The sequence below is a fragment of the Oryza sativa genome, chromosome 6 (genome assembly GCF_034140825.1).
Source record: "Oryza sativa Japonica Group chromosome 6, ASM3414082v1".
NCBI classification, from domain to species: Eukaryota; Viridiplantae; Streptophyta; class Magnoliopsida; order Poales; family Poaceae; genus Oryza; species Oryza sativa.
The window spans coordinates 26,078,542-26,092,203 of record NC_089040.1 but is presented as its reverse complement, the minus strand read 5'-3'; the positions used below and the strand labels follow the sequence as shown (position 1 = coordinate 26,092,203).

At 47.9% G+C, this 13,662-nt stretch overlaps 1 long non-coding RNA gene across 1 annotated transcript; it reads left to right on the top strand.

The window, feature by feature from the left end:
• The first annotated feature begins 6,706 nt into the window (after positions 1-6,706).
• On the top strand, positions 6,707-7,950 carry LOC136357106 (uncharacterized). The gene is made up of 3 exons (XR_010742182.1): positions 6,707-6,783; positions 6,874-7,005; positions 7,069-7,950. It is a non-coding gene; the product is annotated as an uncharacterized lncRNA (long non-coding RNA).
• Positions 7,951-13,662: the final 5,712 nt, after the last annotated feature.

Sequence of the window (13,662 nt, the reverse complement as noted above, 5' to 3'; positions counted from 1 at the left end):
AAGACTGGTGAGTGGAAGATGGAAAGAGAGATTACTAAACCCAGCCTTAGTAACTTCATCATCATTGCAACCAAAAACAAGCCATATTTGAACAGGCATACTTCATACCATGAAACCAAACTTCAATGGGTTTTGTGCATGTTGCAACTTCTCCAAAGCGTTGTGCACAGGGGCAGAGACAGCGTGGGGGCGGGGGGTCTTGAAACCCCCCTACCCTCTAAAATTCTAATCCATATATTTATAGATGAGGGGCTAATATAGACTTTGTTTGAGGTTGTTAGAAGGCCCAAAAGACTAAAAAGGCTAAAAAATCCTAACCCAACCCTAAATCTCTCTTAGTTGTTCTTGGTCATTTTAGTTTAGCCCCCGCTATAACTTTATCCTGTCTCCGCCACTGGTTATGCACAGTATATGTTGTACCTTACCTATCTTAGATACATGTATAGTACGTATATGCTAAATGATCGAAGGGCGTCAACATTAATACAAGTTGATTTTAATTAACTAGGTAACCGCGAGCTCATATTTGAAAGCTACGACGGTGTCATGCATGGATTGAATCTGAGTGGACGGGATGAGTGCCATCCTTTTGCTTGCTTGCTTCCCTCGCTTCAAAATTGAAATGCTTTTGTAGTAAGCCCTGTCCGTTTGCCCGTTATGGCCGGGAGCGACGATCCAGCAGGCAAAATGCCAGAGCAGAGTGGCTTCTCTTTTTTGGTCGATCGCCCTATTGGTTGACCTAATAAACTAAAGTTAAAACTAAAATTTAATTTTTTTAAAGTTAATTTTAAGATATTTTTAATATCGGCTTTTAAGTTACTACGGAAAAAAAATATACAACAATTTTAACAATAAATTAATTTGTATTTCTTAATAAGCTATGCTATGGGTAACTGATATGAGGCAGATGTACGGTTCCTGTGATTTGGGTGGTACCCGCTCTGCAGCCGTGAAGATCTTGTCCTTCACTGCAGTCTGCAGGGAGGTGAGAAATCCGCACGCAAGATGGTCTGGTCGGTCCTCGAGTGGTACAGTGGGATGCGTCGTCGTAGTGGTGCCGTGGTAATTTCTTACTCGTCGTGTTGTCAAACCAAAAGTATTCCCTGATCTGTTGCGGAATGTTGTTTAGTGGAGGCTAAATTTATGAAAAGAAAACTGTGATATATCCCTTTTAGTTTTAAATATGATGTAATTAGATGTAGGAGGATGGTGAGGGTAAAATTGGATAATAATTAAACGAGAGGTGTTTGGTAGTAGTGTAGTATAGGGCAAATGGCCGTGTATAAATTTGGAAGGCAAGAAATGCTTATACTTGAATAGTGTTTTAGAATGAGTGTGGTCAAATTTCGAAAAAAAAATTGAGACAAAATTCAAAATGTGAACCTAGTGCTAGTAAAATGCAACCAAAAAATATTTGATATGTGAAAATGGTATTAGTAGATTTATCATGAAAACATATTCACATATTATACTATTACAAATAAATAATTAAAAACAATGATCATACTCTCATAGAGACTACCAATGTTTTTCATTGATAAAACTCTCTCCATCGGTGCTAATTTTCCTTTGGAAGGTCAAGGTACCTAAGAAGTGAAATGAAAGTTCTTTATGTAACATCTCCTTTCAAAATGAATGGCATAATTGTTTTTTTTCATAATATTTGATCATTTATCTTATTCAAAAATTTAGTATATTGTTATTGATATTTCTCATAATGTTTGATCATTCGTCTTATTTAAAAATTTAATATAAATATATGAAACTATAAGTTAATACTATATTTTCTTTGATAATAGAACATATCAAACGTTATGCGAAAAATTAACGGAGTCATATATTTTTTTTTTAAGGAGGAGTATCTTGTACTACGCGGGACGGCAGGAGCTGTTTGACGGCGGAGAATTTGGCACGGCGAGGTTGGCCTCAAGAACAAGTCTGTTCTCTTTGTGGTGTTTAGCCAACGACTTGCCATCACCTCTTCATGGCCTGTGCTTTCACAAGACAAGTGTGGGATAGGATCTGCACCCGATTACATTTCATTCGGAGCCCGGATATGTCAACTGACATGGAAACTTGGTGGCACTCTTCTCAGGCTGCCATACAAAACATCACAGTAGAAAATCTTAGACGTACAAACTATCTTGATTACTTGGATGATTTAATTCGCGACAGAAACACCGGGATCTTCGAAGGAGCCAGTAAGATCGCCATCGAGGTCTTCCAGTGCATATCGGAAGAATGGTGGCCATGACGAGCTGCTGGCTTTGGAGGTATCATGTTAGGAGCGAATTTTAAATTGGATTATTTGCGAGACTAAATTCTCAATTTAAATAGCTTTATATAGTCGATTGGATGTAAAGGCCGAGTAAAAAAAATACATTTGTAAATAACATTGAGCTGCTGGCTTTGGAGGCATCACGAACGAAGAGAGATAAGACATATGTTATCCTAGTTGTGTCATGTAATTAGGCGTTTACCGGTAAAAAACCTTTTCCTATTCTAGGGTTGGGTTATGTAAAGGGTTTACCTTACCGCCAGTTACCGGGCTTACCGTGGGGGTACGGTAATATAAATACTGCGGTAACCTCCTTAAATTCAAATAAATTTAAAAAATAATTTGAATTTTTGATAAATTTTGTACGGTTTTTCACGGTTAACGTGGTTACCGCACGATAACCGTGCTTACCGTCGGGGTGCGGTAACCCCGGCCCCGGCAGTTTGGGAAACCCTGTTTGTGTCCACAACAACCATGCTGGTTGTTTTATGTAAATCTTCTTATTTTTCTTAATATAATTGGTCAGGCGTTTCCTTTGCCGCTGTCCTGGCGAAAAAAAAATATATATAAGAGACTACCAACCCGTCATTGGAAGAATTTTTTTTATTTATAATTTTTCTTATTAAAAGTTTTACAAAAATAATTTTCCATTTTGAAAATTGACGGAAATAGTCGCCTACCGCCCTCTGGGAGGGCGATTTTTAAAAATCGCCCTCCCAGAGGGCGGCGAAAATGACGTGGCAGACGGCCGTTCGCTCTCGGGCGACGGCCGTCAACGAAATTTGCAGGCGGCCCCCTTGCCGCCCTCCGCGAGGGCGATTTTGTACTGTGCGGGGGGGCCGCCTGCAAATGGGCGGCGAGGGGGGGCATGGAAATTTGCAGGCGGCCCCCTTGCCGCCCTCCGCGAGGGCGATTTTGCACTGTGCGGGGGCCCGCCTGCAAATGGGCGGCGAGGGGGCATGGAATTTTGCAGGCGGCCCCCTTGCCGCCCTGGGGGAGGGCGATTTTTGCCTCCCCCCTATAAAGCCCAGCCCCTCCCCTATGAAATTTCATTATATTCACTAAAAATCCAAAAAAAACGAAAGAGAGAGAGAGGGGAGGGCAGCAGAAGGGGAGCGGCGAAGCCCTGCTGGTTCGCTCACTTCATCACAGGTATGCTCCCATACATCTTTTGCATTTGTACTAATATATTACGTTTGAGTACATATGTTGCGTTTTAGTTTTAGTTCCATATATTTTAGCAGATCTGTAGCACACAGCACATATGTGTAGATCCAGAGCATAGAATATAATAGTATGAATTGAGACATAGACAGTAGTGTTAATTGTAAGATGTAGTTTAGTTTGATCTGGAGAATGTAACCTACTTTTAGAAATTTAGAGAACAATATTGTAGAGAATGTAACTTAGGGCGTAGTACAGAAATGCGAGGTTAACGCAGTTATTGTTTTCATCAGGCACAATGTCAAGTAAGGTCACATTTCAGATAGTTCACGGTGAAGGAAATATTAGATTTGGTCCAGATGGTGTTGATCTGTCAGATTTTGTAATGACATCTAAGGGCATCGATAGGCCTGCGGAGAGAACATTTCAGTCAATTTATAGTTGGTTGTTGAGAGGATTTAGAATAGACCAAGAAGTCTACACAATGTCAGTATCTGTTGTAGTGAGTCGTGCAATAGAAGGTTATTTTTGGGAACTAATGCCGATGGACAGCACTGCTGCTTGGAGACGGTATGTGGAAATGGCTTTTGAACGGTCATGGCCCCTCGTTATATTTGTGTCGGTACAAGAGAAAGATACAAATGTTTCAATGCAAACCGAAGATGTGGAGGGTCCTAGCAATGCAGGGGATGTTGTTGGACCATCGATGCAAAATGAGGAAAATCAACCAAGGGAGGAGCAGGCCATGGGCATGGCGGATGAGGGGGAGAGAGTCGGTATAATTGTTGATGAAATGGAGAGGGAAGATTCGGATAATGAGCAAGCGGAGGACGACGCATCATCCGATGAGGAAGGTGATGTAATGGCCACTGATTGGGCAAATGAGGACTTCTCTGGTCTTGTTATATCAGAGGGTGATCATGTACCCTGGGAGTATAAGGAGTACGAGGTAATTGAGGGTGCAAGGTATGCTCATAAGGATGAGATGAAGGAGGCGGTGAAGCATTGGGCAGTTTCATTGCAGAGAGAGTTTAGGGTGGTCAAGTCAACAAATTATGTGTATGAAGTGAGGTGCATGAAGGAAGATTGTCCGTGGCGTGTCCATGCATATAAGGGTAAATGGAATGATTATTGGAAAGTTAGCATTGTGACCGAGCACAAGTGCTACTTACAAGGGGTGGAGAAGTATCACCGAAACATCACTTCAGCTTTTGTGGCAAGTGAGATGTACAGCAGTGTTGTTGGTAACATTGGCTTTGAACCAAAATCAATTATTAGGCACATCGAGAACAAATTCAAGTACACCATAAGCTATGCAAAGGCCTGGAGAGCCAAACAAAAGATCATTGAGATGAGGTATGGCACATTTGAAGCTTCTTATGATAATTTGCCTCGTTTGTTAGCCACCATTGCCCAGAGGAATAATAATACTTACTATGACCTACATACATTTACATCGGTTGAAGATAGAACAAAAGAGTGTGCTGCAAAGAGCCTTTTTCTCATTGGGTGCTTGCATCAATGCTTTTGTGCATTGTCGACCTGTTCTATGCATAGATGGAACTTTTATGACAGGTAAATACCGAGGTCAGATATTGACAGCAATTGGGTGTGATAGGAACAACCAGGTTCTACCTATGGCTTTTGCATTTGTAGAGAGTGAGAACACTGAAAGCTGGTACTGGTTCCTAGAGAGAGTGCACATTGCAGTGGTGCGTATGAGGCCCAACGTTTGCCTTATACATGATCGTCATGCGGGTATGTTGCGGGCTATTGACTACTTGCAGAACGGTTGGGATGAGAAGGGACTTCCAGCTAAGTGGCCTGATGTTCGGAGTCGGTGGTGCATGCGTCACATGGGTGCAAATTTCTACAAGCAATTCAAGAACAAGCATCTTATGGAGCTCTTTAAGAGGCTCTGTGCACAGAACCAAGAGAAGAAATTTAATGAGTTGTGGGACAAGTTGGATGAGTTGACAACGAAGCAAACAGATGAGCAATCTCGCAGACCACAAGTTGAAGGTGACGAGCCTCCCATACCTCTTGGTGCATTACATGATGACCCACCAACAATGAGAAGGAGGTCAGGGTCGGCCATCAGAAATTTCTCTCAGTGGATTGAGAATGAGCCTAAGGAGAAGTGGGCTCTATTGTTCGACACCGATGGATCTCGGTATGGCATAATGACAACCAATTTGGCAGAGGTGTACAACTGGGTAATGCGAGGAGTTCGGGTACTTCCATTGGTTGCTATTGTTGAATTCATCCTTCACGGCACGCAAGCCTACTTTAGGGATCGATACAAGAAAATTGGTCCGTCCATGGCCGATAACAACATAGTGTTTGGCAACGTAGTGACAAAGTACATGGAAGATAAAATCAAAAAGGCACGGAGACATAGAGTTGTTGCTCAAGGCACACAAGTGCATCGGTATGAAATAATGTGTGTTGATAGGAGCAGGCGTGGTATCTATCGCAAGCAAGCCGTGCAGGAATGTGTCTTGAAGGCGGATGGTGGATGTACCTGCAGTTGTATGAAGCCGAAGCTTCATCACCTTCCTTGCTCACACGTTCTTGCTGCTGCCGGTGATTGTGGCATATCTCCCAATGTGTACGTCTCAAATTATTTCAGGAAAGAAGCAATCTTTCATACATGGAGTGAGGAGATATATGGGTTCGGGATCTCAGGATCTTACACAACGCTGAGTGCCCAAGTTTTTTATATTCCAGATCCATCTAAGTTTAGGGTGAAAAAGGGTCGACGCCAAACTAGACGCATCAGAAATGATATGGATGAGTCAGAAGCAGGTGGGAGGACTTTACGCTGCAGCAAGTGTGACCTTCGCTGGTACCTTCCTCGCACTCGTGCGCGTGTGACCTTCACTCCAGACGCCCCAGAGCCGCACGTTGCCGCTGTCACGGACGCGTATCCCACGCACCGTGACCGAGACTACTTCGTGGCGGTACGTCCAATTTGTATTACTTCCAACAATTATGTCATTTATCTTGCATAATATAGGACAACTACTGAATTTTTTATTTCCATCTTGCATAGGCTGATGCGGCACGGGATATCAGTGCCGATATCACCGCAGTCCAGGTGAGGTTGAACAGAGGTTTGCACTTGACTGACGTTGAGCAGAGGTCGACCTTCGACCGGATGCAGGAGAAGATGCGTGCGGTCATGCGCGTCTTCTCCTGTCGCAGCGCCGTGGACGTCGTACCTCCAGCTGGTCCGGTACACCCACGGCCTCGCGGTCCTATCGTCGGAGCAGGACCTCGTTTGTCTTCGAGCGCCCCTAGCTTCGGAGCAGTGCGACCTACAGCACCGGTTTCGCACGGTACAGTTCAGCCCAGATATTAGTTCATTTTTGTTTCAGCTTTTGCACGAATGTGTCACCATGTTTTAACTGCACGTTTCCTCATCGCAGGACCTCGTATGCCTTCGAGCGCGTTCGCAGGCACGACCGGCGCTTCCGCGAGCTCCGCAGGGGCGTTCGCCACCTCTTCAGGCGCGTTCGCCAGCTCTTCCTCTCACGGAGCGTCGATCCCTCGCCCACACGGTACTTTACTTTTTATTAATACTGTTAAATACCTATACGAAACTGATGGTCCTTGTCCAGCAGGATTTGCAGCCGGGATCTTCGGTACTGGGGCCTCTTCGTCTCACGCCGGTAGGACTGGTCCTACTAGCCAGTTCTACGACGACGACTTGCACGGTGCAGACCACCAGGACGTACTAGGCTCCTCTCAGCTTGGAGGAGCTCCAGAGGCGCACACTCAGGAGCAGCCAGAGGTCACACCTGTACAGGCAGGACGGGTTGGCCGTGCCGTACCCCCGGACCGACTCACGTACTCCCAGGGGCACATTAGGGCGCAGGGTAGGAGGGACAGGGGTAAGAGGCCTCGTCAGTAGTGTTCTACCTCTTCAGTCCTTATGTGACCGTTTCTTTTGGCTTACAAACTTGTAAAGCAGTACTACTTTTGCTATTACTACTGCAGTACTACTTGTGTTTGTCTCGTCTACGTAGTTCTTTTCATTCGTATGGTGCTTGAACAACTTATGCTCACAACAACACACTTTCGGCGCTTCACGGTAGTGCCATATCCAGTAGCGCGCACAGTCCACAACAGCACACATGAAAAGCGGCAGCTCGAGTTATCACTATCAACTTTCGGCGCTGCCTGTTGACATAAAGTGAATCACGCCCACGCGTGATCGTCTTGTCACATCTAATGAATAATGTATCTCATTGAGTTCACATATATTGCAGTGAAAACGACGCTATATAATTGACAATCTGAAGGCAACCTCTTCATATCTTCTTTCCCACTACCACACCACACACGAAAATGGAAGCCTATTAATTGGTAATACGTAATCTAGAATTGAGATTATGTACAACATTCTTCACTACAATTTTACATTTTGGCAGCAAACCAAATATGATCAAATGCAATTTTACCTTACCAAATATTTGGTAGTGCCAAAACTTGCTTATATTTTGGCATTAACAAAATATTTGTACGGTAACATTCCAAATATGCCCTAAAAAATAATAAAATTGTATTTTACCAATCTTGGAGATTTTAATCTTGTATAGTTTTCAATATAAAAAGATTTGATAACTATTGATATTTATATAAAAAAAATATAGAGCACAGTACAAAATCGCCCTCCCCCAGGGCGGCAAGGGGGCCGCCTGCAAAATTCCATGCCCCCTCGCCGCCCATTTGCAGGCGGGCCCCCGCACAGTGCAAAATCGCCCTCGCGGAGGGCGGCAAGGGGGCCGCCTGCAAATTTCCATGCCCCCCCTCGCCGCCCATTTGCAGGCGGCCCCCCGCACAGTACAAAATCGCCCTCGCGGAGGGCGGCAAGGGGGCCGCCTGCAAATTTCGTTGACGGCCGTCGCCCGAGAGCGAACGGCCGTCTGCCACGTCATTTTCGCCGCCCTCTGGGAGGGCGATTTTTCCCAGAGGGCGGTAGGCGACTATTTCCGTCAATTTTCAAAATGGAAAATTATTTTTGTAAAACTTTTAATAAAAAAAATTATAAATAAAAAAAATTCTCATTGGAAGGGACAAACGTGGTGAACCAGTTTTGCTGCAGTGGGTGCTTGCTGGCCTGCAGACTTAGGTTCGTCATACTAGTCTTGAAATGGCACGCAAAACTAACTGGTCTGGATGGTCCAGTGATCAGAAATACTGAATGTTTTCCGTGATATGTACATTGGGGAAATCTGTGATGTGGCTATATATATGGCCTTTCGAAGTACAGGATAAGCTCATCCAAAGCGGATCCGTAGTGGATAACTACCAACGCTTCACTGTTTTGGTTTCTGAAGTTTGCCAAAACGTAGAGCTCATCACGTTAACAATGGCTTCTTGGAAGGCAATTAGCGGCGAATAGTACATCTTCGGCGGTGCTGGTTGCTAATGGTGGAAATTATTGAAGTTACTTTCAACTGTCGTGTCAATGGTTTGAAACTTCAGTTAAACGACGGCATTGTTCACCATATGGATTGCAAAGAGTGCATGTAGACGAGACGACATTGTGCTATCCACCTCGAAACTTTTTTAAAGACTACCTCCAAACTGAAGGTTGGTAAGCATCACCTATGGTATCCACACATCGATCCCAATTTGGGATTTGGGGGTTCAAAAAAGAACCATTACAACATATTCCCATGCCCCAATCCACGAATTCCTAATCTCACGATCTTCCTTCTCCACATCTAGCGACTCGACTAAGTTCCCGATTGCAGCATCCACCTCATTTGCATGTAAGAGACTGAGCGGTGAGGACGATCAGCGACGCGTGAATAGGATGGCAATGGGGTGAGCGGTGAGGACGATAGCGACACGTGAATAGGATGGCAACGGGATGAGTCGGGGCCTGGTGGAGGTAGAATGCCCCCGGCCCTGTCCCCGCATTCTTCGCCCCACCCCCGGCCCTGACCAGGAGTTCGGGAGTTTAGGGCGAAATCTCCCGCCCCCACCCTCACCCTAGCGGGTCCTCGGAACCCGATCGGGGCCCCGCACGTTGGATGCACAACAGCAAAGAGAACGATGGTGGACAACACAACGAAGCTTGTTGATGGCAATGACGAAGCAGCGAAGAGGGTTGGAGCTGTGCTTGACCTGCACGTTGGGGACAATCTCAACCATCACGCATCTGATCATGCATCTAAGGGCCCGGAATCAACAAAAGGCGTCAGTCTTGGACTCACGGGAACATTCTCTTTTTTTAGGGTATGAGGCTACCCTTTCAGGCTTCAACTCGGGAGGAATAGGAGAGGAGAATGTGCGCCGAGGCTGAGGGCACAGCAACACGGTGCGGCGCTGGGCGCAAGGAACTAAGGCTTTTCACAGTGCAGTGTTCCCTCATCCCATTCCACATAGGCTGAAGACCCGGATTCAAGTTTTTTTATTCCCACGGTGCAAATAGCCTCATGAGTGACTTACTTTTCCATTTCAGCCCCTGTAACTTTCCATTTCAGCCCTCATGTGTTTATCAATTTGCAAAGGAGTCCAAATTTTACAGTAACCACCCTAAAATCGAGAGAACAATGTAAATCTTCACCCACAAATACTACTTTATCCAAATCCCCCAACTACTACTCAGTCTCAACACCGGCTCTCTCCCCTCCTCCCTCCGCCGGCGCTGGCTCTCCTCTCCTCCGGGCCGAGCGGCAGCGAAGGACGGCCCCTCCAGTTCTGGCTGAAGACGAGGGCGCGGAGGGCGGCGGCGGCGGCGGCGCGAGAGCTCACTGGCCCCTCCTGGCCAAGACGACGGAGCACGGCGTCGACGGGCTCGGCGTGCGTGGCGGTGGCAGCTCAAGAACGGGCGGCGAGGAGGAAGCGGGCGAGGTGAGCACTAGGTTGGGAGCCGCTGGAGGAGCCGTGCCGCCCACGCCGCTTGCTCCTCCCACGACTCCGGACCCCGCGGCACCGGCCGCCACCTGCTCATGCGACAGCCGCCGCCGCCGCCGCCGCCGCTGCGAGGAGGAGGAGCATAAGCAAGAGGACGGCTGCTGCGATTTGTTGATTTGTTGCCGCGAGGGCACGAGTGGGCGGGGCAACGCGCTCCACAGCGCAGAAAAGCCGCCGTTTCCTCGCCTCGCGTGGGCTCGCGGCAGGGAGTAATCGCACTTCCCTCCGCGGGAGCGAGGTCCTCTGCTGGGGCGCGGACCCTAGCGCCACGCAAGCTCGAATCCGACGTGTCGAGCTGGAGCACCGGTCCACGGTGTTGCACTGTAAAGGGCCTAATGGGCGGCGCAGCGTTGGGCGCGACCGCGCGAGGAGCGGCGTTGGGCGGTCGCTACCTGTTGTTTACTCACGCGATTGCGCAACAGGAGTGCGGCGGCAGGAAATGGATGGGGATTAGGGTTGAGGTGGATTGCATTGCACCTATACCTGTTCGTGTGGGCTTCTTTGGGCTGATCTTTTAATGGGCTTTCGTATTGCTGCTGGATAAAGGAATAAGTCTACTTTGTCTTCCAGGGATGAAAGGGCGCCAATTTCGTGCCCATGAAGGCCCATGTCCTGGCTGCCTTTGTGCAGCGAAGGCAGCGAAGAAAAAATTAGCTGAAGAAAAGCACGGGTTTACATCAAAACGCACGGATGAGCATCGATGTCATTGTCTTCTAGAACAGCGTCTAGGTACCAATAACACATTAACACACTTCATAATCATATGGTACGAGAAAAAATGAATACGGCCGGTTAGGCAGGTTTCTTTCAACCCATGGATGAACAGCCCCACCCATCGACCGCCTACTCCAGGGTGGCTTCAGTACTCCCAAGGTATTGTGGTACCCTAATGACAATGGGCACACCTGTCCGCCCCTTCGGTTCTTCCTAGTCTTCTTCCTCCTCTCTGCTTTCTTCTTCGTACTCCGATGTGCAACCTCTTCTCCCATCAGCCTCGCCTCCCCTTCCTCCTCGGCAATGCCGGCGTTTGCGCTCCCCTCATCCATCCTCACATGTAGATGTCGGCACCACCTAACTACGCTCCCCTCCTAAAGCAGTCTCTCCTAGAACCACCCCCATTCATGCGCCACCACCGCCATGAAGCTCCTCCTCCGACAGGATTGATGTTGACACAAGTGCCACTGCTTGGGGCTTCAGCTCGTCCACAGGGATCAACGACACCGAGCTACACAGCTACTCCCTCCGTCCAAAAAAAAAGACAAACCCTGGTTTCCGTGCCCAACGTTTGACCGTCCGTCTTATTTAAAAAAATTATAAAAAAAATTAAAAAGATAAGTCACGCATAAAATATTAATCATGTTTTATCATCTAACAACAATAAAAATACGAATTATAAAAAAAAATTCATATAAGACGGATAGTCAAAGTTGGACACGGAAACCCAGGGTTTGTCTTTTTTTTTTTGGACGGAGGGAGTACCTCTGTACTCCAACCCTGCCATGGGTTCTAGGGCACTAAACTCTAGGGACACCTCCATGAGGGGGAGAGGGGGGAGTTGAGAGAGAATTAAGAGGAATAAGAGACTAACGAGTGGGATCAACTATACCTTTTTTGAAATCTTTATAACCTTGCTAACTGAACTGTCGAGTGTCTACCAGGTAGGGCTAAAATTACATGGACTGGGATCAAAGGGTAGTTCATTAGGTTTAAGAAGTTTGGTGGTATAATGTCCTGTATTGAAGTTGAGGAGGGTAATTCGGACAGACAATAACTAAAGAGATAAATAGGATTTTTTTTCGTTTCATCAATTGAAGTGGAGAAAAGAATGCAGAAGTAGTCTACACGGAGGCCTGAATCACGGCATGCTAATGTAAATGTCGAGGAGTGATCCTCTCTAGCGGGAGATCGTGAGATCCCCTTTTTTGGTTTGGCCGGGGGCAGCGGGTGAGATCCGAGGTTTTCGAGGCAAAAGAGACACAAGGGATTTATACAGGTTCGGGCCGCTAAGAAGCGTAATACCCTACTCCTGTGCTATGCTCCTTAAGTGAAGGATTACAAGATCCTCTTGTTGAAGTAAAATGTGGTGTTGATCATTCGGGGCTAGAGACTGCTCTAGAGCATCAAAATGGATCGTCCCGGATCCCTCCCCCTTTTACTAGGCCTGGATCTCCTTTCATACCTCAAGGGGTTACCACATGGGCCCAAAAACCTAGCTCCGGTAAAGAAGTGTTTTGCATTAAATGCCTGTCTTATCTCTTGACTTGGGAAGCAAGCGCACGTCATCTTGATGATGGGGCCTGTCAAATCTTGCCGCCTGACACGAGGGGCGCCCATGTCAGCTGCTTTTAATGGGTGAAGACTTCCGGGCTCCTATTACACCGGGAAACGGGAGCCTAGCTTTGACCAGGGCGGGAGGACCGACTCCGGCTGGGATAAGAGGATGAGAACCTCTCACCATCATTATTTGATAGGACATGTTAGGCTGCACGCCGCCTGACACACGAGCAGCGCACAGGCGCACTACCCAGTCTCATCGGTGATTCGACCGGTCACAGACCGGTTGAGTATACTGCACGGCACATTAAATGCGGCGTGGCGCGACCGCTCGGGTCGCCATAAATGCGGGTAAGTGGACACCTATAGGCGGACACCTAACCCACCGTACGTGATGACCTAGAGAGGGGGTTGGGGGAGCCCGACCCCTAGTCACGAGAGGGGGCGGTCGCCGCCCGACCTCGGGCCCGATCCCCCCTCGGGGGAGGGCCACGTGGCGCCTGGGGCAGCCTTCCCCCTCTAGTCTCGACCAGGGAGTGGCCGCCGCCCTACCTCGGGCCCGACCCCTCTTGGGGGAAGGCCACGTGGCATTGGGGGGGCAGCCTCCTCCGACTAGTCTTTGGGAGGGAGTGGCCGCCACCCCACCTCGGGCCTCACTCCCCTTGGGGGAGGGCCACGTGGCATTGGGGGGCAGCCTCCTCCGACTAGTCTTTGGGAGGGAGTGGCCGCCACCCCACCTCGGGCCTCACTCCCCTCGGGGGAGGGCCACGTGGCATTGGGGGGCAACCTCCTCCGACTAGTCTTTGGGAAGGAGTGGCCGCCACCCCACCTCAGGCCTCACTCCCCTCGGGGGAGGGCCACGTGGCATTGGGGGGCAGCCTCCTCCGTCCAATCTCTGGGCCTCTAAACATGATACCCCCGGGCCCATATCACCGACAGTAAACCTCTATGAACGCAACTAACAAAGTAAACAACGAGTTCACCCAAAGCATTATAACAAAGTCGCCAAAGTG